General features: G+C 36.6%; 2 long non-coding RNA genes across 2 annotated transcripts; both read left to right on the top strand.

The window, feature by feature from the left end:
* The first annotated feature begins 698 nt into the window (after nt 1–698).
* Nucleotides 699–11,970, top strand: LOC107761897 (uncharacterized). Its single transcript, XR_001642680.2, has 5 exons — nt 699–10,720; nt 10,784–11,062; nt 11,141–11,257; nt 11,335–11,446; nt 11,570–11,970. It is a non-coding gene; the product is annotated as an uncharacterized LOC107761897 (long non-coding RNA).
* Nucleotides 11,971–13,027: 1,057 nt separating this feature from the next.
* Nucleotides 13,028–13,748, top strand: LOC142167413 (uncharacterized). The gene is made up of 2 exons (XR_012697542.1): nt 13,028–13,113; nt 13,512–13,748. It is a non-coding gene; the product is annotated as an uncharacterized LOC142167413 (long non-coding RNA).
* The last annotated feature ends 7,392 nt before the right edge of the window (nt 13,749–21,140 follow it).

Here is a 21,140-nt window from a genome sequence, read left to right as displayed (position 1 = left end):
GTAGTACTGAGTCACGAACTCTAACTGAATACATGGAATGATCACGAGGACCGAATATACAATACTGTTTGATTACAAATTAACAGTACAATGAAATGAAAAGACTCCAAGGGACAGTGACGACCAAGCAGCTCTACCTTGAATCCTTACTATCCCACTTTAACTCTGCTCAAGTCCGATATCTTCAATTCCTGACTCTGCACAAAAATGTGCAGAAGTGTAGTATGAGTACACCACAGTCGGTACCTAGTAAGTATCAAGATTAACCTCAATGGAGTAGAGACGAGGTACAGTCAAGACACTCACTAGTCTAATAACCTGTGCAATATAATATATAAAATACTAGAAAACAGATAGTAAATAAAGGCAGGATAAAACAACCAGTGGTATGCGCAACAAGACAACAAGAATACCATAAATATCACTCAACAATTAATAAATACATGTACGCCCAATTAATTCAAGTTTTTCAAATAAATATTCTTCACATATAATTCTTCCAAATAACTCTCTTTTAAATGTAGTTTTCTCAAATAATTATTTTTCAAATATAATTCTTTCAATAAATCTTTTCAAATATAATTTCCTCAAATAAATATCTTTCAAATACAATTCTTTCATATAATTCTTTTTGAATAAAAATCTTCCAAATAAATATTTTTGAATATAATTCTTTCAATTAAAAAGTCACCATGTGACACCTCATTTCATAATCATAAAAAAATACGGGTCTCAGCCCATTTTTATATTTTTCATAAATAAGGGTCTCAGCCCATTTTCATATTTCCATGGCACCTCGTGCCCATAATTAAATGATATCACAACTGCACAGACAATTCATGTGCCAATTATCATTATCATTATCATTTCATCCCAGTACCCCGTGCCCACATTTCATATAACAACTGTACGGACTATTCACGTGCCAAATATCCTTATTATTTACTCACGGCACCTCGTGCCCACATTTCAATTTATAATCCGCCTGGCAACAGACACAGACTCTCAATTAAAAGATAAATCAGATTGTTATCAATTTACCAACAACAAGATAAATTGCACAAGGTATAAAAATAAACACAAGAAAATCACAACATCACATGAAAATCATCAACACCACAACCCCACATCATCACATATCGTCCCTGACAATAGTTACCCTTATCGCTCCTATTGTCACCCTTATCACCCTTATAGCCACCCTTATCGCTCCGCCCAGACGATATCAATAGCCACCCTTATCGCTCCTATTGCCACCCTTATCGCTCCTATAGACAATATTCCAACAAACACAATAACAGTGAAATGCCACCCTTATACCCACATAATATCAACGGTGAAATGTCACCCTTATCTCCCCAAAATAATAACTCACACAACACAACAATTTATACGGAAAATTAACACAGTAACATAATAAAATCAATTCATATCACAATTTGCCCAATGGCCATAACCAAATTCCAAAGATATAACAAAATTAATTAATTTCACAACAAATAACCCAAGGCTCCACACAATGTATATAACACCCAAAAACAATCAATAGAGATAGAAATTACTCAGCATAAAGCAAAACCTTCATTAATGCAAATTTAGATAATTATATTAACTCTTATTCTTAAGCTCGCTTAAATTAATTATTTGCATAAGAAAATTCATATTGGAATTAATTTCCAAGAAATATGAAACCAACAATGCTCACGAAATTTCATAAATATTTCAAGTAACAATCACATCAAATTATCATATAAAAATAAATTCAACAATAAGGATTTAGGCATGGCAAACAGATGATTTAATAATTTTCCACAATTTCCCAATTTACTACACAATAATACCTAAGACTTTAATTCAATGAACTTTGCACGTATAAGCCCGAGTACGTACTCGTCACCTCGCGTACATGACTTTTCACATTTCACAAATGGCACATAAGACTCAATGCCTAAGGAAAAATTCCCTCACTCGAGGTTAAGCAAGATACTTACCTTTTTGAAGTTAGGCCAATATTCCAAAATAGCCTTCTTGCTTAAATTGACCTCCGGACAGCTTAAATCTATCCAAATTAATTATATAACTCCATTAAAATTCGTCGGAAATAATTCCGGATAATAATACGTCGACTTAAAAATTTATTACAAAAAATCAACAAAAGTCAATGCGGGGCCTGCCCCTCGGAACCCGACATAACTTTCATGAAATCCGAACACCCATTCCAATACGAGTTCAACCATGCCAATTTTATCGAATTCCAAAAACAACTCGACCTCCAAATCTTAAATTTTCGTTTTTGGAAGATTTCTTCCATTTAAATCTGAATTAAACGATGAATATAACCATGGATTTATGAAATATAATTACTTTTGGATATAGGATACTTACCCAGGTCGAAATCGTGAAGAACTCCTCCAAAATCGCCCCAAAACCGAGCTCCAAAAATCCAATCGAAAATGGCGAAATGGCAATTTTTGGTCCTTAAGTTTCTGTCTAGTTTTCACTTCTGCGGACTGACTTTGCGCTTCAGCGAGGTCACTTTTGCGAGCCAAAATGCGCTACTGCGAAGCCCAACAGTGCACTTCCCAACAGTGTTCGCTCCTGTGGAAGAAAATGCGCTTCTGCGATGTTGCTTCTGCGACAAAACGACCGCTTCTACGAAATAATGCCAAGCTGCCTCATTCCGCTTCTGCGTTCCAGCAATCACTTCTGCGATCACACAGGTGCACAAAATGCGTCGCACCTGCGACCTCTGTACAGTACCCCTTCCCATTCGCTTCTGCGATGAAATCCTCGCTTCTGCGATCAAACATCCGCAGAAGCGATACAATCAGCTGCTGCCCAGAAAACAACAGAAATTCCCAGCAGTTATCTCATCCAAAAATCAACTCCGTTAACCTTCCGAAATCCACCTGAGGCCCTCGGTACTTTAACCAAATATACCAACATATCCCAAAATACAATACGAACTTAGTCGAGGCTTCAAACCACGTCAAACAACGCCGAAATTCCGAATCGCGCATCGAATCGAATTATAAGTTTTCAAATCTTTCAACTTCTATATTTTGTGCCGAAACGTATCAAATCAATCCAGAATGACTTCAAATTTTGCACACAAGTCATAATTGACTTAATAGAGCTATTTCCATTTTCGTAATCGAAATCCGACCTCGTTATCAAAAATTTACCCTTCAGTCGGACTTTTCCAAAATCTTATATTTTTCAACTTTCGCCAAAATATGTCGAATTGTCCTACGGACTTCCAAATCTAAATTCGAACATGCGCCTAAGTCCGAAATCATCATACGAAGCTATTGCCATCCTCAAAATTCTATTCCGAAGTCGTATGCTCAAAGGTCAACTCTTCGGTCAACTCTTTCCATTTAAGCTTCAAATTAAGGATTGTTCTTTTAATTTAATTTCGAATATTCAGTAAATCAAACTCGACCACACCCGCGGGTCATAATACATATTGCGAAACTGCTCGAGACCTTAAGTCACTAAATGGGGCGTAAATTCTTAAAACAATAAGTCGGGTCGTTACATTCTCCACCTCTTAAACAAACGTTCGTCCTCGAACGTTCTAAGAATTATTCTGAGGTTACCAAGTTGATGATTTTACTTTTACACATATACTCACGGTTGATTCCACGCTACCGCATTTGAGATAAGCCTGACAACATCATCTCTTTTGAGTTTATTTCTTTTATCCATATTTATAAACTTTAAGATCAATTTCTTACTCTCCAAACATTTCAAAAGGTCTGATTTTCACAACAACGCACAGTATTAGTCTCAACTGGCTATAGCAACTCGTGCCTACGCACACATCAATTTTCTTGATAGTGTTGAAGTACTTCAAAACTTTCTCTGGGGTGCTACATGCTTCCCCGCTTAGGATCATTCGCCCTCAAACACATAACATATTTATCTCTTCCTTTGCAATTCCCAATCCTCCAAATTTTACTAACTCCCAAATTTTTCAGAAATTTCGGCAGAGTCTCCCCTGTAATTGGGCCTATCCACCTGCCAGAGTAACACCAAAAATAACTCCTAACAACACATCCACAACCCAACAAAATACCACAAGATATATATCAATAATACCAATCTCGGCATCACAAGCATTGCATTACCATAATGATATCAGGACATGAAGCACATCATATGTATGCTCATCACCACATATCTGGTCTTAAAAGTTGTTCATAATTAATTCCAGCATCATCAATTAATCTCATATTAACCATCACCTCATTTTGAATTTTCACAACACTGACAACGGAATGTGAGGCATGAAGACCTCATGATTACTTACTCGGATTAATGAGTCACATTTAACGCCACCTGGGCACTCACCTCATAGGCTAAAACTCAATATTTACAGCACGAAAATGGCTGAATATGAACAAAAAATATACAAGAATTATCAAATAAGCCTAATAGGCACGACTCCCGATTAGTATTATTGTACAAATTAATTTCACAAAGGGATAATTTTTCACTCATAAATATTTCACCACAAGGACCTCATCCTTATATAACTGCCACCGCGACTTGTAGCCTGATTTAAATATTTCACATCATATATAAAATGTGAGGATCTCGTCCTCAACTCCGAATTACAAGTATTTTGCATATTGTGCCAACTGAAATTGCAATCTCCTCTCTTTCTTCTATTCAATATAACAGTTTTCACAACACATAATGAACCCTCATATCGGTAGGGCGTATAATTCATAAAAATTGGAATCAATTATTCCGAAACACATTAAACCCACTGTAATGAATAATAAAAATTACTTTTGGACTTATAGCCCTCAATGTTGTACAAAATAAATGACAGACACAGGCTTACACCTTCAAATCTCCCAACAGGGACAAACATATAAGTGGGTCACAAATTTACGAAGCTCACCCATAAGTGGAGCATAATAGGAGGACTCACATCAATATTCAGAACCGAATCAATTTAAGGAGAATATCCTTTTATAATAAAAAAAAACAGGATCGTACCTGTAACGACACCATCTGGTGTATTGGCCTCAGCTAAATCATAGTGATTAAATCAACGGGTCGGGCCTCCACCTCTTAGGCGCCTACTATTCGCCTGTCCTCCACCTCTAGTGACTGTGCACGTGGAGTATCAACTGGAATAAAGCTTGTGGCTGGAGTGTTCAGATGAAATCCACCCCTCTCAAGTTTGGGACAATCTCTCATGATAAGCCTAGTATCACCACACTCATAACAACCCCTTTGAGGTCGTGGCTGCTCGTACTGAGTATGTGCCGGATAACATAAATAACCACTGCAAGAATCTCGTGTCGGTAGTGCACTGTAAACTGGAGCACTCCGAGTAATGTAATGTGACCGACTGGTCGAGCCTCCGTTATAATGGGTTCTAGCTGAAGAGTAAAACTCACTGAACCCTCCAGATCTTCGAGACCTTTTGGCCTCCTTAGACTCCCTTTCCTCGCCTAAAACACCCTCAATCTTCCTTGCAATCTCCACTACTTGTTGAAATGGAACATCAGTTTGCAACTCTCGAGCCATGCATATTTTAATATCATAATCGAGCCCCTCAATAAATTTGCGGACCCGCTCTCTGATTGTAGGAACTAAGATAGGTGCATGACGGGCTAACTCACTGAACCTGATAGCATATTCTGACACTGTCATAGTGCCCTGACGCAATCGTTCAAACTCTGTGTGCCACGCATCTCTGAGAGTCTGTGGAACAAACTCTTTCAAGAATATTTCCGAAAATTGAGCCCAAGTTGGTGGTGTGGCATCGGCTGGTCTACCTTCTTCATAGATTTTCCACCACCGATACGCTGCGCCTGACAGTTGAAATATAGTAAAGGCAAATCTGCTCACCTCCACAATACCCATGGTGCGGAGAAATTCTTGGGCATCCTCTGAGTTATGCCACTAAAATTAGGTGGACTATACCTCTTAAACCTTTCAAGTCTCTTTTGTTCTTATTCTGATGCCTCGGGCCTGACCTCAGGCCGAACCGGAATAAAAAGCTGTACCGGTACTACACCCGAAACCTGACCAACGTAAACCTCCTACTCTGGAGTTGAGATAGGAGTCTGAGCTACTCCCCAACCTATGGAATGTTTGGTGCAACAGAGATCAATCCCGCCTGAGTTAATGTACCAAACATACTCAGGAACAGTGCCAAAGTCTCCTGATGTCCGAGGGTAACAACAGGTGCTTTTGGTACCTGTCCCCCAACTGGAGCTACCAGTGGCTCCTTAACTGTTGTTCTGACAGGTGCTCTAGTCGCAGCACGTGCCCTTCCTCAACCTCTACCTCAGCCTCTACCTCGGCCCTGGCCTCTTGCAGCCCTAGCAGTATGTGCGGATGTCTGCTCAGCTAACCCAATAGCACGTGTCCTCACCATCTGTGAGATAATGGAGATACAAAGTTTCAAATTCCAAATTCAATAAATTCCGCACGATAGGAATGAAAGAAATAGAAATTTCCTAACAGTTTTGTAGCCTCTCAAAGATAAGTACAGACGTCTCCGTACCGATGCGTAAGACTCTACCAGACTCGTTCATGACTCGTAGAACCTATAAACCTAGAGCTCTGATACCAACTTGTCACGACCCAAAATCCCACCACATGCGTCGTGATGGCACCTAGTCTCTAAGAATAGGTAAGCCGATTTCAATTACCTTTTAAAGCCTTTTTTTAAACTAACAGCGGAAATAATTACAATATACAACCTCCCAAGACTGGTAGTACTGAGTCACGAACTCTAATTGAATACATGGAATGATCATGAGGACCGAATATACAATACTATTACAAATTAACAGTACAGTAAAATGAAAAGACTCCAAGGGACTGCGACGACCAAGCAGCTCTACCTTAAACCCTTACTATCCCGCTTTAGCTCTGCTCAAGTCCGATATCTTCAATACCTGGCTCTGCATAAAAATGTGCAGAAGTGTAATATGAGTACACCATAGTTGGTACCTAGTAAGTATCAAGACTAACCTCAATGGAGTAGAGACGAGGTACAGTCAAGACACTCACTAGTCTAATAACCTGTGCAATATAATATACAAAATACTAGGAAATAGATAGCAAATAAAGGCAGGATAAAACAACCAGTGGTATGCGCAGCAAGACAACAAGAATACCATAAATATCACTCAACAATTAATAAATACATGTACGCCCAATTAATTCAAGTTTTTCAAATAAATATCCTTCACATATAATTCTTCCAAATAACTCTCTTTTAAATGTAGTTTTCTCAAATAATTATTTTTCAAATATAATTTTCTCAAATAAATATCTTTCAAATACAATTCTTTCATATAATTCTTTTTGAATAAAAATCCTTCCAAATAAATTATTTTGAATATAATCCTTTCAATTAAAAAGTCATCATTTGACACCTCATTTCATAATCATAAAAAAAATATGGGTCTCAGCCCATTTTTATATTTTTCATAAATACGGGTCTCAGACCATTTTCATATTTTTCATAAATACGGGTCTCAGACCATTTTCATATTTTCACTATACCTCATGCCCATAATTAAATCATATCACAACCGCACGGACAATTCATGTGCCAATTATCATTATTATTTCATCCCAGCACCTCGTGCCCACATTTCATATCACAACTGCATGGACTATTCACGTGCCAAATATCCTTATTACTTACTAACAACATCTCGTGCCCACATTTCAATTTATAATCCGCCTGGCAATAGCCACAGGCTCTCAATTTCAACATAAATCAGATTGTTACCAATTTACCAACAACAAGACAAATTGCACAAGGTATAAAAATAAACACAAGAAAATCACAACATCACATGAAAATAATCAACACCACAACCCCACATATCACATATCGTCCCTGACAATAGCCACCCTTATCGCTCCTATTTCCACCCTTATCACTCCTATAGCCACCCTTATCGCTCCGCCCAGACAATATTAATAGCCACCCTTATCGCTCCTATTGCCACCCTTATCGCTCCTATAGTCACCCTTATCGCTCCGCCCAGACAATATTTCAACAAACACAATAACAGTGAAATGCCACCCTTATACCCACATAATATCAACGGTGAAATGTCACCCTTAACTCCCCACAATAATAACTCATACAACACAACAATTTATACGGAAAATTAACACAGTAACATAATAAAATCAATTCATATCACAATTTGCTCAATGGCCACAACCAAATTCCAAAGATATAACAAAATCAATTAATTTCACAACAAATAGCCCAAGGCTCCACACAATGTATATAACACCCAAAAATAATCAATAGAGATAGAAATTACTCAGCATAAAGCAAAACCTTCATTAATGCAAATTTAGATAATTATATTAACTCTTATTCTTAAGCTCGCTTAAATTAATTATTTGCATAAGAAAATTCATATTGGAATTAATTTCCAAGAAATATGAAACCAACAATGCTCATAAAATTTCATAAATATTTCAAGTAACAATCACATCAAATTATCATATAAAAATAAATTCAACAATAAGGATTTAGGCATGGCAAACAGATGATTTAATAATTTTTCACAATTTCCCAATTTACTACACAATAATACCTAAGACTTTAATTCAATAAATTTTGCACGTATAAGCCCGAGTACGTACTCGTCACCTCGCGTACACGACTTTTCACATTTCACAAATGGCACATAAGACTCAATGCCTAAGGAAAAATTCCATCACTCGAGGTTAAGCAAGACACTTACCTTTTTGAAGTTAGGCCAATATTCCAAAATAGTATTCTTGCTTGAATTGACCTCCGGACAGTTTAAATCTATCCAAATTAATTGTATAACTCCATTAAAATTCGTCGGAAATAATTCCGGATAATAATACGTCGACTTAAAAATTTATTACAAAAAGTCAATAAAAGTCAATGCGGGGCCGCCCATCGGAACCCGACATAACTTTCATGAAATCCGAACACTCATTCCAATACGAGTTCAACCATACCAATTTTATCGAATTCCAATAACAACTCGACCTCCAAATCTTAAATTTTTATTTTTGAAAGATTTTGTACAAATCTTGATTTCTTCCATTTAAATCTAAATTAAACGATGTATATAATCATGGATTTATGAAATATAATCACTTTTGGATATAGGATACTTACCCAGGTCGAAATCGTGAAGAACTCCTCCAAAATCGCCCCAAAACCGAGCTCCAAAAATCCAATCGAAAATGGTGAAATGACAATTTTTAGTCCTTAAGTTTCTGTCCAATTTTTGCTTCTGCGGACTGACTTTGCGCTTCTGCGAGGTTGCTTTTGCTAGCCAAAATGCGCTGTTGTGAAGCCCAAGAGTGCACTTCCCAGCAGTGTTCGCTTCTGTGGAAGAAAATGCGCTTCTGCAGTGTCGCTTCTGCGACAAAATGACCGCTTCTACGAAACAATGCCAAGCTGCCTCATTCCGCTTCTGCGTTGCAGCAGTCGCTTCTGCGATCACGCAAGTGCGCAAAATGCATCGCACCTGTGACCTCTATCTAGTACCCCTTCCCATTTGCTTCTGCGATGAAATCCTCGCTTCTGCAATGTCGCTTCTGTGATCAAACATCCGCAGAAGAGAAACAAACAGCTGTTGCGCAGAAACAACAGAAATTTCCAGCAGCTATCTCATCCAAAAATAAACTCTGTTAACCTTCCAAAATCCACTCGAGACCCTCGGTACTTTAACCAAATATACCAACATGTCCCAAAATATAATACGAACTTAGTCGAGGCTTCAAACCACGTCAAACAACGTCGAAATTCCGAATCGTGCATCGAATCGAATTATAAGTTTTCAAATCTTCCAACTTCTATATTTTGCGCCGAAGCGTACCAAATCAATCCGGAATGACTTCAAATTTTGCACACAAGTCATAATTGACTTAATGGAGCTATTTTCATTTTCGAAATCGAAATTCGACCTCGTTATCAAAAATTTACCCTTCGGTCAGTCTTTTTTAAAATCTTAAATTTTCCAACTTTCGCCAAAATGTGTCGAATTGTCCTACGGACTTCCAAATCCAAATCCGAACATGCGCCTAAGTCCGAAATCATCATACGAAGCTATTGCCATCCCAAAAAATTCTATTCCGGAGTCGTATGCTCAAAAGTCAACTCTCCGGTCAACTCTTTCCATTTAAGTTTCAAATTAAGGATTGTTCTTTTAATTTAATTCCGAATCTTCAGTAAATCAAATTCTTCCACACCCGCGGGTCATAATACTTATAACGAAGTTGCTCGAGACCTTAAGTCACTGAACGAGGCATAAATTCTTAAAACAACAAATCGGGTCGTTACAATCCACTCCATCATCATCTACTTCTAGTATTTCTAGATTTGATATTGGAGGATCTCAGGCGGCTGCATCCCCATCTACTAGTGTTGCTTCAGTTGCTCCTTCACGGAGACATTATGCTAGTGGGACTGTAGAGTACAATCATATACATCGATTAATTGTCGTACCCCATGGGGATGAGTAAGTAATTCTTTAATTTCTAATTATTTGAATAAAGATCTATATATATTTAACGAATGTTTATTTTACATATAATGTAGGTTTTTCCATCCTTTCAGGCCACACATATGGATGTGGAAGCTATGAAGTCATTTTTTCATGAGCCGTAAAATTCCTGGAGAGTGATTCCATACCAAATTAGATTGAATATGTGGTTTCAATTTAAGGTACGAATAAATATAATTTATATAATATTTATTATGTTCGTCTAACATTTATTTTAATTGCAGACTAAATGTGTATGGCAGCCTCAGCATAAAAATCTGGTGAATAAAAATTTCGAGAAGAGAGCTTAGAACAGGATTAAAGATACTCACTCTATTGCTCGAAAAGGTGGGAGCAGGCCTTTGTGGTTGCGTGAAGATATCTGGAATCAACTATTTGCAAAGTCGAATACCGAAGAATGGAAGCAGAGGGGTGAAAAGGCGAAGAAAAACAGAGTCTCCAGTAAGGGTGGCTCGTTGCACACCGGAGGTTCAATCAGTTTTGCGGCCCATCGATTAAGATTGGTAAGTTATTTATAAAATTTTACTTAGCTTTAATTATATGAGATCCAAGTAATAAACTCATATTTTTTATTTTGAAAGGAAAAGGCACATGGGGAAAATGTGTCTCATGCTACTATTTTTTAGGAGACACATAAGAAGAAGGAGGAGGATGGTACAAAAGAAACATGGGTTGAACTGCGTGCATCGGAGACGTTTGTAAAATTCTAACAATACTACCTTTATTCTTGGTTAAGATTAATTCGTTTATATAATGTTTGTCAACAACATTTCAGGAATGGTATCACAGAAGAATGGAGGAGTGGCAACAAACTAAACCCGATTCTCAGCCGACGCCCGAAGATATGACTTCGATATGGACACAGACAGCTCGTGGAGTAAATAAAGGTGTAAAATATTTTAGTAATTTTTTAGATATGACTTCGTTTTAATATTATTTTGCACAAGTTGTATGTTTCTTCTCTTGCTCATTTAAATATATTTTTTATTTTCTCATAAAAATAAATAAAGGTAGAGTCTATGGACTTGGAGTGAAGTCGTCGTCCAGTCATCCAGCCGCATGTTTTAGTGGTGCTTCTGCTTCACCCGAAGAAATTGAGAAAATGCGGACACAAATCAATGAATTGTCTCAACAATGGGATAATTCTCAACAAACAATAAATATGATGCGGACATTCATGAAAACCATGAAAAGCAACCTAGAATAGAAGAATCTAACAATGAGGAGACTGAAACCAGTAATGATCGGTAGTAATTTTGAATGTAATATGAGTTTAGACTTTATTAGTTTCGACTTGGTTGGGTTTACACTTGGATTATGTGTTTTAGACATGAATATCATTTGGTTGAAGTTTTTATACTTTAATGTGTTATGATAGATGTGTTTAGACTTGTTTGAAAGTATTATATAGATTGGTAGTTTGATATTTGATGGTTTGTGTTCAATTGTTTGAGCAATTGTGACACATATTACGTTGAATGATTAGTTTTGAATTGCAGATGGTGTAGCTTAAAATGCAGCAAAATTCTACTGATAAAATTCAGAATTTCCGACTGATTTCTGACTACTTTGGTCGGAAAACTTAACTGGAAATTTTCATATTTACGACTGAAGTAGTCGGAAAAATTAATTATTTTTTAATTTAATTTTAATTGTTTTCAACCGATTTGGTCGGAAATTTTGAATTAAATTTAAATTAATTATTAAAATTACCAACCAAAACGGTCGGAACTGTCAAGAATAAGTAATAATTTATTTAAATGTGTGACTGTTCTGGTCGTAAAATTACCGACCGTTGCGGTCGCAAAAGACAAATTTAGCCGGTCTCCCAGATTTTTCCTTTTTGCGACTGTTTTGGTCGCAAATTGCCGACCGTTTTGATCGAAAAAATTTTGTGACCTCCTATATTCATTTCCGTCGGAAATAAGTGATTTTCGACCGATTTTCGACCGACTTAATGGTCGAAAATTTGACATCTTCTAGTAGTGTTGAGTTTGACTCTCAATGGAAGCATTCGGTTTGTTAATTTTTCTGTATTTCTGTATTTCGCCTTGGTTATACTTATTGTGAAATACAATCGATATAGGTTGTGTATATACAGGTTATATTTGGTGTACGAACGAATAGTAATTATATATATATATATACATATATATATATATATATATATATATATATATATATATATATATATATATATATATATATATATATATATACTCTAAAATTTATATATGGTAATTAGGCTCTAAACTATAGCACTTTACGGAAATTCCTCAATTATTATCATAGTTCTTAATTGTTCAAGTGACATTAAATGAAAAACGAAACTGAAGATTAATTAGAAGAATTTAATGCTTAGAATTTAATTTTGCAAGTAACGGGTTCATGGGAAAAAACGGATGAAACATCTGCTATAAAAACATTCAGAAACATACTTCTTTAATCCCCCTTATTCATATAGTGACTATAATTCATTTGAGCGAAGCAAAAATGACTACATCACAAATCTTTGTCCTTCTGACTTGCATGGTCTTCACCTTTGCATCACTAGGTGGGTATTTACTTTTAATTGAATTAGCAAAAGTTAGTATTAAATTTATAATATGAAAGCTCCTTTATTTTTCTAATCAATGAAAGTAATTAATCATGTCTGTAAACATTTTAATTTCTACCTAATTAATGACGATAGTTCTCATCATGTTCTTTAATTAAATTTATATTGTCAATCATTTTAATGCTTATGATCATTCATTAAAATTCATTACTCAATGGATTGTTTAAAACTTTTTTTATTATTTTTTAAAAAGGCAGTTAGAGGTGTTAGTGGTTTTCTTGTAACTTCTTGAAAAATACATTTGTGAATAAATTGAAAAATATGAAGTAAACAAAAGAATCATGTTTTTGTTAATGAATCATCAAATCTTAATTAAAATATTTTAACTCATGCAGAGTTGACAGCTGGGCAATGTTGGCTTTTTGTTCACGAAAATTGGGGATCCTGTACAAGTGACGATGATTGTCAGGTTCAGTGTAACAAATATCATGATCGTGCAGCTTATGTTAAAGGTCAATGTGAAGCTCAAATGAGTGTATGTAGTTGTCAAGCATGTTCGTACTAACAGTATAATAATTTATTATACTGTTAATATATAAGTTAACCAGTTAGTTACATTTATTATTACTTTATTTTCGATGTTATTGTATTTAGAATGCTTATTATAAAAATTACATGTTATCATAAGTAGACTTAACGTAATGATGAAATAATTAAAGAGAAAATTTAGAATAAAATGTGATTTTTGTCGTCTTTCAGAAACCTTACAATATCAAGGAAGGTTCTATTTTCATACAAAAAAATTTATTCACTAAACAAGTTGACGTCATGTGTAATAAAACCTTATATCGCAACATTCAACGACCACAATTTAGATCTCAATTTGCTACGACAAATTTGCAATAAAAGGCAGAAGAAGAAAGATGAGAGAAATTCATTTGTAGCCACTCGGTGAAAACTAATGAGAATTGGTAGTCACAAATTAGGTATACAATTCATTGCCCAAAAATAATTATAAGGGCTAGCAAGTGAAACCTAGAAAACCAACGAGACTCTTGCTCCTCAATGCAACCATAATAGCTGCTAGCCCAACCTCTAGCCTAACATTCTTTTAAAATTAATGTTAGTAGCTAAAAATTTTAAAATCTCGCCAGATCACTCTCCAAAATCCTTCATATCTAGTGAAATCCCGGTAAAAATGTGATGACCCAAAGTGTCATCATTAAATTTAATAAGTAATTTTGTGTTCTAAGACCTCGAAAAATACTAATTATCATTCCTCGACTTGCATGCGCAGTCTGTATAATTTTCCTGAAAGTTTTTGTGTGAAAAATGGATTAAAATGTGAAATAAAGCTTTAAAACTCAACTGAGTTGACTTTGGTTAACATTTTGAGCAAACGGACTGGAATCAGTATTTTGATAATTTTGGCAGGTCCGTATCGTGATTTGGGACTTGGGCGTATACTTGGAATCGAATTCTGAGGTCCCTAACCCGAGACTTCAGGCTTCTGGTGTGTTCTTCTTCGCGTTCGCGAAGGTACTCTCTCGAACGCGAAGAGTAAATTGGACTGGAACATTTTGTGCTTCGCGTTCGCGACAGAGGAAATGCGTTTGCGAAGGGTCGAGGTGCAAAGCTTCGCGTTCACGATTGAAGCCTCGCGTTCGGGAAGAGTAAATGACCGGAGAGAAATTTGCCTTCGCGTTCGCGAAGGCCAAGCCAAGCAAACTTCGCGTTCGCGAGGCAGCCCTCGTGTTCGCGAAGGGTAAAATTGGACAGCACAAATTTGTGCTTCGCGAACGCGAGGCACTGACCGCGTTCGCAAAGGGTAAAAATTTGAGAAACAGAACTTAAGTTCTAGAAAATAGGATTCGTCCCATTTTCAACCATTGTCCATATTTGAGCTCGGGTAAGGCGATTCTTGGGCGATTTTCACGGAAAAATATTAGGGTAAGTGTTTCTTATCCTATATTGATTATATTTCATGATTCCATGCTCATTTATATCATGAATCCGTGAAATTTTGGGAGAAAAATCAGATTTTAATAAAATCTTCCAAAAATAAAAATTTAAGATTTGAAGGTCCATTTGACATCGAAATTTGATAATTTTTATATGGTTTGACTCGTCTCAGAATGGGTGTTCGGATTTCGTAAGTTTTTCCGAGATTCGAGATGTGGGCCCCACTGTCAATTTTTAAAGTGAATTTCAGATTTTATCCGGAAAATTAGTAAATTCATATGGAATTAATTCCTATAATTCGTATTGAGTATATCAAATTATTTGTGAATAGATTTGACGCTTTTGGAGACAAATTCGGAAGGAAAATCTGTGGTCGAGTAATTGAATGGAATTTGCAAAGCGAGGTAAGTGTCGTGGTTAACCTTGACTTGAGGGAATAGAACCCCTGAATTATTTGCTATGTGAATTTCATGTGTAACGATGTATAGGCAAGGTGACGAGTGCCTATACTTTGTCAAATTAATTATTTGCATAATTATTTAAAATTCATAAATTATTTTAAGACGCGAATTAATTATTATAATAATTATTTTTCTCTTATTCTTTGTCAACTAATAATTCTTGAATTCCTGCAATAATTGTTACATGCTTATTTGATTTATGTGTCATAATTGCTACTTGACATTTAGCATATTAAATATTAAACTGTCTATTTTCTCCCTGACTTCCATAATAAATTGATATTTTTCATTGTTTGTTTCATAATTAAATCATAATTATTGTATGCTTGTTATCTTATAATTTCATATTAATTGTTGCATTTATTGGGAAAATTACTTTTATAAGAATTGGCAAATGAATATATTGGAGGAGCGGGTTGCACGCCGCAACAGAATTGATTGATTTGAATATATTGGAGGAACGGGTTGCACGCTGCAACAGACTTATTAAAAGTCCATATTGGGAGATCGGGTTGCACGCCGCAACAGACTTATTAAAAGTCCATATTGGGGGATCGGGTTGCACGCCGCAACAGACTTGTATAAAAGTCCATATTGGGGGATCGGGATGCTCGCCGCAACAGACTTATTTAAAAGTCTATATATACTTGATAACAATAAATATATGGGAAGATTGAAAATGAATATGTTGTGGGAGCGGGTTGCACGCTGCAACGGAAATTGATTGAAACAATAATTGGTTCTGACTGCTGAGTTGGCTTCAACTATTAAAAATGAGTTACCTGATTTAATTCTATTATTGTGGTTATTACTATTATTGCGTACAGGTTAATGTAAGTGATCTGCCTTAGCCTCTTCACTACTTCGTCGAGCTTAGGCTCGACACTTACTAGTACATAGGGTCGGTTGTACTAATACTACACTCTGCACTTCTTGTGCAGATTTCGGAGTTGGTTCCAGTGACGTACCATAGACTTGTTCGGATTTCAGCTACTAGAGGAGACTTGAGGTATAACTGCACGGCGTCCGCAGTTCTGAAGTCCCCATCTACTTTACTTTAGCTGTGTGTTTGTTTTCAGACAGCTTTATTTTATTCAGACCTTTATTTGTATTATTCTTGTCACGACCCAAAATCCAACTAGTCATGATGGCACCTAACCCAAGCCGCTAGGTATGCCAATTACCAACTATCCAATTCCAATGAAATTAATAAGGAAATTAATTAAAAGAAAATAGATAAAAACCAATACATTTTTCCAAGAACTGGTAGTACAAATTATGAACTTGTAAGAATAGACTTTACAAAACTGGTATGAAATAATACATCATCTATTCGAAATGTACATGAACATATTGTTATAAATCTAAGGCTACCATGAACAAGAGGCAGATACAACCGGAGCACAGGTATATCTTCAGATCCAGCTCCCAACGAACACAGCAACATCAGCAGGAAACATCTGCACGCAAGGTGCAGAAGTGTAGTATGAGTACAACCGACCCCATGTACTCAATAAGTAACAAACTTAACCTTAGGTTGAAAGTAGTGACGAGCTTGTACCAAGGTCGGATCCCATCTTCAATAACCAACAATAGTTCATAACAACTTAAACAAGTAATACCAGAAGTAACTCAACAATCAAATGCTCAAAAAAAATATAATTTCTGAAAATAGTTCTGCCTTTCAAGTACATCAATGAAAATCCAAATCGTTTACCGGAGTTGCCAAAAATATGAATAAGTTTGAAAACAATAATTTTCCCAAAATCCTTTCAATAATAAACAAGATGTTTCATTTTTTTTCCAGATAACCAATGTAAAATAAATGCATCACTATGCCCATCTGCCAACATGTGTGAGAAATCATGAATGATGTAATATCGTACAGCATGAGGAAAAGATATATCTCTATGCATGTATGCCATGTGTGTATGTCAATGCAATGTATCTCAGAGATGAACTCATATGCATACTCTCAGAGTATAAATTCACTCAGTCCTCCCCATCACTCAGTCCTCACAGTCACTCAATCCTCCCAATCGCTCGGCACTTGCACTCGGCACACGCACTCAGTAGGTACCTGCGCTCACTAGGGGTGTGTACAGACTACGGAGGGGCTCCTTCAGCCCAAGCGCTATAATCTGCACGGACAACTCACGTGCTGCACAGACAACTCACGTGCTATAATAATATCTGGATCTGCACGGACAACTCATGTGCTGCACGGACAACTCACGTGCTATAATAATATCTGGATCCGCACGGACAACTCACGTGCTATAATAAGCCAATCTGGCTTGTTGCGGCGTGCAACCCGATCCCATAATTATCCTCACAATCAGGCCCTCGGCCTCACTCAATCATCAATCTCTCCAGATAGCCCGAAAATGATGATATGATATATCAATAAATAACAACAGAGACCGAGATATGATATGCAGTGAAACGAATATGACTGAGTATGAATTTTTAATTTAAAATAAATAATTCACAATAATACGACCTTTGTGGGTCCCAATAATACTCGCATATAGCCTCAACATGATTTTTAATATGATTCTCAGCTCAAATTCCTTTAACATATGACAATACAAGGAAAATGCCAAGATTAGTTTACTATAAAATTCCACGAAAATAATAATGTCAAACTTTCCATAGTGCACGCCCACATGCCCGTCACCTAGCATGTGCGTCACCTCCCAACAATTCACATAATACATGTATTCAGGGTTCATACCCTCAGCTCCAAGATTAGAAGAGTTACTTACCTCGAACAAGCCAAATCCAATGTCGAGCAAGCTAAGCAATGCTCCAGAAATTTCATTCGGCGCATATCAACTTTAAAACGGCTCGAATCTAGTCACAATTAATTTGATTCAGCCCACAGAAATTATAGGAATTAATTCCATATCAAAATACTAATATTTTTCAAAAATCCAAAATTATGCCCCAAAAATCACCCGTGGGGCCCACGTCTCGGAATCTGATAAAACTCACAAAATCCGAACCCCCATTCAACCACGAATCCAACCATACCAAAATTACTCAAATCCGACCATAACTCGGCCTTCAAATCCTCAATTAATGTCTATGAAGTTTTCTACTATTTTCAACCCAAAATACTAATTTGTTGATAAAAACAATAATAGATTCATATAATTTAACCAAAACCGAGTTAGAATCATTTACCCCAATCCATATGGTGAACAACGCCTCAACAATTGCTTCAATCGGAGCTCCATAGCTCCAAATGTATTAAAATGGCCGAAACCTCAAAATATATCGTTTTTCCAGGCGGAAAATGCTTCGCGATCGCGAAGCACAAAACTTTTCAGCCCCAAAATTGCTCTTCGCGATCGCAAAGAACAAACTCCCCAACTCTTCCAAATAGCTTCTAGTATAATAGTCATAACATTTTGTACAAAACACCAAATTACAACTTTCATTTTTAGATCATCTCCAAATTTCTTATAGATTACGAGATATAAGCTTCCTAAGTCGGGTCACTGCAGCAGAGATTTTGTTCTACGCGATCGCGAAAGAGCTTCCGCGATTCACAAGGCCCCAAACTGCTGTTTTCTCTTCGTGAACACGACCAAATGTTCGCGATCGCGATGCACACCTCTGTAGGCAGAAACCAGAGAATTAAAAGTGGCCTAGAAATGGTCCGAAACCACCTCGAAACTCACCCGAGCCCCTCGGGACCTCAACCAAATATACCAACAAGTCCTAAAACATCATACGAACTTAGTCGAAGCCTCGAATCACATCAAAAAATGCTAAAACCACGAATCGCACCTCAATTCAAGCCTAATGAACTTTGAACTTTCAAATTCTATATCTTGTGTCGAAATACATCAAATCAATCCAGAATGATTTCAAATTTTGCACACAAGTCATAAATGACATAACGAAGCTATTTCAATTTCCATAATCAGATTCCGACATCGATATCAAAAAGTCAACCCCCGGTCAAACTTCGCAAAAATTCAACTTTCGGCATTTCAAGCCTAATTCCACTACGGACCTCCAAATAATTTTTCGAACACGCTCCTAAGTCCAAAATTACCATACGGAGCTATTGGAATCATCAGAATTATATTCTGAGGTCGTTTACACATAAGTCAATATCCGGTCAACTTTTCCAACTTAAGTTTTTAATTATGAGACTAAGTGTCTCATTTCACTCCGAAATGCTTCCGGACCCGAACCAACTAACTCGATAAGTCATAAATCAATTATAATGCATAAATGAAGCAGTAAATTGGGAAACGGGGTTATAATACCCAAAATAACCGGCCGGGTCGTTACATTCTCCCCCACTTAAACACATGTTCGTCCTCGAACGTGCCAGGAGTTGTTTTCAAGCCACCATATCACTATTCCATCTTACCACGCACGTATTCGGGTGTGATCTCACGTCACCCTATTTTATGGCCTGACCACACAACATAACTAAAAATCATTGATTTACCTTAGCCCAAAAACCATGGAACCAAATTTCTAACATTCAGAATTCTTTTCAAGACCCAAATCTCACATCTACACATTGTATAAGCCTGAACAAGCTGTATCCATCCATAACCATAATCCCAGATATAATCACATAACATACTACACAACTCGCATACTCGTAGCACCATTTATGATCATAGTAACTACTCAAAACCAACCAAGTATTAGTGTAAAACCCCGCATTCCACAGAACCTCATTCTGAAACCTTCGTATACTGCCAATGATTAAAGAAACATTCAAAAACTCATAACCACTCATCAGATCAACTAGCCATGGAGTTCCCTCATCCAAACCAGAACCATAATCCTCTCCTAAGCCGACTTCAATATTATTCTCCTGAATATACCGTAATCGAACTTGATAGTACCTATTCTAGGTCCAATGACCATATATTATTAAACAAACTATCCCCCGACATGCCGCACCAATATAACTCGGATACACAAACTGTGCAATCCGTGTACCCAAATATGGGAGATGTCTCAAGGAAGAGAACCATATTACAAGTTCAACAAGCACCACCACAACCGCAATGTTACAACCAACTCCTCAAGTTTTGTGAAAAGGATAACCGTAGGTGCATGTATACAATTGTAGAGGAAGAAAATTGATAGATCAGATAAATTATTATAGAAACAGAATTCCCACACACGGCACAGACAACTCACGTGCCAATAATATGAATTGCTCGGCATGGTCACAGGCCTCCAGTCCCAGCATATCATACAAGAGTAATTAAACAAGTACACTTGTATATGATAATGAAATAAGATTCTCATGGTCCTAAACTTGTATAAATAGCGCGCCATAGTGTAAGCATGTGCAAAGTCTACTATCACACTTCAAATCGGCAATTGTTTTAACACAAAATTAGTAACTACCCAGTTTATATAGGGAATCATCTTCTTTTTAACCTCAAGTATAGCCCAGATAGTTCTCAAAAAAGTTACCAATATGGGAAATGTTATAACTTTATGCTTAACAGTCAACTCTAGGCATATTATTGTCACGACCAGAAATTTCCCACCGACGGGACCGTGATAGCGCCTAACATTTCACTTGCTAGGCAAGCCAACGTTAGAAAA

The sequence above is a fragment of the Nicotiana tabacum genome, chromosome 12 (assembly GCF_000715075.1).
Source record: "Nicotiana tabacum cultivar K326 chromosome 12, ASM71507v2, whole genome shotgun sequence".
Classification (NCBI taxonomy): domain Eukaryota; kingdom Viridiplantae; phylum Streptophyta; class Magnoliopsida; order Solanales; family Solanaceae; genus Nicotiana; species Nicotiana tabacum.
This window is presented reverse-complemented; position numbering and strand designations above follow the sequence as displayed.